General features: G+C 45.1%; 1 protein-coding gene across 5 annotated transcripts in view; it reads left to right on the forward strand.

The window, feature by feature from the left end:
- LOC122247834 (focal adhesion protein tensin) overlaps positions 1–5,000 on the forward strand; it is a 345,161-nt gene that overhangs the window by 37,468 nt on the left and 302,693 nt on the right. For 4 of the 5 annotated variants that reach the window (XM_086533647.1, XM_086533675.1, XM_086533654.1 and 1 more), the window contains exon 1: positions 418–521. The exons of the other annotated variant lie outside the window; for it this stretch is intronic. The gene's annotated coding sequence lies outside the window, so the exon portion shown is untranslated. Of the gene's footprint in view, positions 1–417; positions 522–5,000 lie in introns of those variants that run through there. 5 annotated transcript variants of the gene reach the window in all.

The following is a 5,000-nucleotide window of genomic DNA, read 5'->3' on the forward strand; positions in this document are numbered from 1 at the left end:
AAAAAAAAATCTGCAAGTTCATAAGATATGGAAAAAGTTCTTGAAATTTGAAATCACACAATGAAAAGACGACTCGAGAGGCCATGTGATTATACCTTCAGTAATGTGTAGTGAGGCGCCATGTGGGGGGAAGGGGGGAGGGGGGAAGGTGGAAGGCTACCCCCCTTACCCCTCTCACCTGGGTATAAGCAGTGAGTTGGTGGCAAGATTCTGGTCGCTTTGTGGCATTTAGACTTTAGTTGTAATAATGCCGGCAGCCGGTTGGAGGAAAATGGGAGAGGGACAGGGAGAGGGACAGGGAGAGGGAGGGAGAGAGAGGAGGAGGCAGCGAACGGAGGGAGGGAAGGCGGGGTGAGGGGAGGTAGGGAGGTAGGTCTGGGTGGCAGGCAGGCCAGCAGCAGGCAGCGGCAGAGCTCAGTCAGTGGTCGCGCGGCTGGCGTGAGGGTCGGTGCAGGCCACCACCCGAACGCCTCTCACCAGCCTCCTGCTTCCCCGTGCGCCCCTCCGGCAGACGTCGCCTGGTGAGCGGTCGCGGGCGTGTGGCACCGCTTAGAGGAGGCTCGAAGGACTCCCGACCGACGTCTTGCCCCTTAGGAGTGAGGGCGGCGTCGCGAGTCCCGGGAAAGACTTGGAGTTCTTTCTGACTCTCGTGACATGTGCTTGTCTCCTCTTGCTGCGTTGCTATCCTACCCTATCACGCGGAAAGGGGAGATGAAAGGAAAGAGAGAGAGAAAGAGAGGAGAGAAGGAAAGGAAAAAAATAAAAACGTGAAGACACAATACGACCTTGATGACGCGTGTTCCTTCCTCTCTCTCTTTTTTTTTCCTTTTTTTTTTTGCACCTCGGTCTGGTTGGCGGATCACGTTGGGTGGCTGGGCGATCAGCGAGGTACCGGAAGTCATCGTCATCGTGTGCAAGGCGTGTGGAATAGTGTGAAAACTTACGAAGGGATGGAGTTCGAGTGTGTGGGTGTGGGGGAGGTAACAGACCCCTCCCTCCCTCCTTCCCTCCCTCCCTTTAAGCCCCCCGCCCCCTCCACCTCACCTCCACCCCACCCATTCGCTACCTGTCTACACTGTGCTGTGTCAGACGTTACGGTGCTGTGACGTAAGACTGTGGGAGGATCTGGTTACGCTGCCGGGGTACCCAGAACAAGTTCAACAAGTGCCAGTCGCTGACACCTGGTTACCTGTGACTCGAACTTCGCGACGTGTTACAGTGACAAAGGAATTCGTGTATGCAGAAAAAAAAATGCCATGATTTACATGTTTATATAGAGACTAAAGATACCACAAGGCAAATAAAAGGGACTCGGTTGCTATCTCATAGAGCGACGTGGGTCATGACAGTGGCGGTTACAGGAAAGTACAGAAATACAGTGACAGTGTTACCAAGGGGAACAGTGACGGGTAATACGAGGAGCACTAAGGAAACCGCCATTTGAAAGGGATATTGTCACCATAAAAGAATTCAATCAAATTTGCATTTTAACACGCTTCCCAGCAAGGAAAATTAACTTAATTATCCGATTTTTTTATGGCAATTTTTGGTGATTTACGTTTCTTTAGATGCAAAAAAATATTGCTTCTTGGTCTGTTAATCATCCTTCGCAATAGCGTGATAAGAATAAACCAGCACAGCAGTTGAAAAATGTGGCAATACATAAAAAATACAAAAAGGATACATGTGCCAATACATAAAAGATACAAAAAGGATACATGTGCCAATACATAAAGATACATGCAAAAAGGATACATGTGCTAATGTGCCAATACATAAAAGATACATGTAGCAGTGGCGTGTGCATTCTCCGATAATGACACACATGCAAGGCGTGAAAGTTCAGGATATGATCTTAATATCAGAAGTTGACATAATAGATCACGCATGTTGAAGGTTGAGGTGACAGCAAGCGATGGCAGTGGGCGCGAGGCAACAGGTTGGTTGTCGTCCCTCTCACGAGCTTGATCAGAAACACAGTTGGCATGTTGAGTGACAGCATTGTTGCTTGCCACTGCTATGATGACAGCAATTGGATGTGCGGTTCGCTCCCATCACCCCTCTCGTTAGCTTCGTTTCTCTCTCTCAAAAAAAAGCTAAATAAAAAAAAGGGGAAAAAAGTCGGATATCGATATGAAACGTATCATTTTTTTCCTGGCACTCGCCACAACAGAATGGCACTGATGACGGGGTAGAAGTGCCCAAAGAAAACAAGTCCTCGACACACCACCGCTAGCGTTATTCCGTTCTTCCTCGATGCATATCCTGGTATTTTGTCACGCTAACAAATTAATAATTGGAAGATAAAAACGCAGTGACTTCCGGAGGGAGGTTATGCGAAAGAGAGGGAGAGAGAGAGCGAGAAGAACAGAGCGGAGGGGAGGGGGAGGAGGGGGAGGGAAGGAGGGAAGTGCACAGCCAGCAGCTGCCAGGGTCCCAGTGGCATGGTGCCGCAGTCTGTCACTGGTGCTGCGTGCGAGCGAGTGTGTGTCCCTGTTCGTCCGGGCACTACCGTTCAGGCTGAGTGTCATGTGTGCCATAGAGAGAAATATGAACCGTCTTTTCATGTGGTGTTGTGGATATGTGGCATGTGGCGTTATCAACGAGGAGATTAGGATAAAGTGTAGAGGGATGTGAATTACGTCGGATAAGTGTTTCAGGGTTACTGAACGTGTTGGATGTACGAAAGTCTTGAACACCTGCAGAACACCTGTGTCACGTGTTTGTGTTTTTGTTTTCTTCATGTAAGAGAGTTTAATAACCTTGGTAAATGTTGGTTAAGAGTGCAAAGTGAATAGTGATTTCGAAAGATAAATTTGTGCAAAGAACTTGTTTTGTTTTGAAAGAGCTTACTCGTGATTGTAACAATGTAAACATATATTTCGAAAGATCTTGCAGTGTTTGCTTATTACTGAAAAAAAAGTGAGAAAGAATTAGTGCTGTATATATAGTTTCTGAAAAGTTACACGCAGATAGACGTCACCCAAACCAAGTCACTCCAAAGAAACGTATATAATGTTCCTCTATCCTTAAGGATTTTTGTTCAGGATTTATCTCCCGAGGACTCGTAAAAGGTACTCCACCCTCGCTGTTTCCCTGCCCGCCACGACCCAAAACATCTGTTAATGGGATGTTTAGGGGTGTTTTACGTGGATGACATATTAACCAGTTGGCGAGTGTGTGTCACATGTTGAAGACGTGTTTTTATCTTTTTGTTTTTTATTTTGTTTATACTTTATGTTGTATTATACTTCTTCGCGTTTTGCTATGATGGTATACTGGTAGTTATAGCGATGTAATGTGGCGATCGCATTGATATTATCATGTTTGTTTCACAAGATGGTGAAAAAAATAGTGATGCAGATAATTCCTTAGGTTATATTACTATATTTACGAGTGTATAGAAAATGATTTTTTAGATGAATATTTTCCTTTCGTATTATAAACGGTCAATGTATGAGTGCCAATATTTACCATGCAGTCGCTAATGATTTGTGGTAGTGTTTAATTAATACTCATATCTGAATTCCCTAAATGACAAAGATAACAATGCTTCCGTGCCATGGTTACATGACCTGGCTTCTTAAAGATATAGTCGTATGACCCCAATCTCGAAATATATTGATTTTCTCTAGCCACCTTTTTGGATGCTTCTCTCTTTCTCTTTTATTATCATTCTCTCTCTCTCTCTCTCTCTCTCTCTCTCTCTCTCTCTTTTTTTCTCTCTCTCTCTCTTTCTCTCTTTCTCTCTTTCTTTCTTTCTCTCTCTCTCTCTCTCTCTCTCTCTCTCTCTCTCTCTCTCTCTCTCTCTCTCTCTCTCTCTCTCTTCTCTCTCTCTCTCTTCTCTCTCTCTTCTCTCTCTCTTCTCTCTCTCTCTCTCTCTCTCTCTTCTCTCTCTCTCTTCTCTCTTTCTCTCTCTCTCTCTCTCTCTCTCTCTCTCTCTCTCTCTCTCTCTCTCTCTCTCTCTCTCTCTCTCTCTCTCTCTCTCTCTCTCTCTCTCCTTCTATCTCTCAACACGCGATTACAACCTCCCACCCCCCGCGCTGTACACACGCCCACCCCTTCTCCTCCCTCCCACACACATGCACTCCCATTCACACTCACTCGCTCGGCCATAATCCAACTCTCCCACACTCAGTCACACTCACTCACTCCCTCATAATCATAATCCCTCTCTTTCACACATCACACTCATTCACTCAGCCATAACCCCCCCGTCTCTCACACATCACACTCAGTCGCACTCATTCACTAAACCATTATCCTACTTTCTCACACCTCACACTCATGCACACTCACTTATCTCTCACCTCCCTCTCACACATCACACTCATTCACACTCGTTCACTCTGCCATAATCCCATCCTCTCATACTCATTCACACTCATTCACCCAGCCATAACCCCCCCTCTCTCACACCTCACACCCATGCACACTCATTCACTCTGCCATAACCCCCCCTCTCTCACACCTCACACTTATTTACTCAGCCATAATCCCACACTCTCACACTCACTCATTCAGCCATAATCCCACTCGCACACATCACTCATTCACTCTGCCATAATCCCCCCTCTCTCACACCTCACACTCATTCACTCAGCCATAATCCCACTCTCTCACACATCACACATCACACTCACTCATTCACACTGATCCAGCACACTTAATCAATCTAATATCCTGGAATAATCCCATCCTGTCCGTCCATGGTATTTATTTCGTGTGACCTCGTTTTGCAATATTGATTGGCGTTATCCCCAATCTGTCGAAACGGCGAGTTTATACTCATTTCGGGTAATTGGTTTGTTCAGGACGAAAATGAGGAGTATGCTGTACGATTATATTTTCAAAAAAAAAAAAAAAAAAAAGATAATTTTTTTTTTATCTTATTCTTTCTTTCTTTTCTTTTTATTTTCTTATTTCTTTCTCTCTTTTTTCTTCTGTCTGTGTGCGGTTTTGTTCTCTGTCTTATTATTTTTTTTATTTTCTTTTTTTTT

Source organism: Penaeus japonicus, unplaced genomic scaffold, assembly GCF_977035675.1.
Source record: "Penaeus japonicus unplaced genomic scaffold, GWHDUDI00000001_assembly GWHDUDI00000003, whole genome shotgun sequence".
NCBI lineage: Eukaryota > Metazoa > Arthropoda > Malacostraca > Decapoda > Penaeidae > Penaeus > Penaeus japonicus.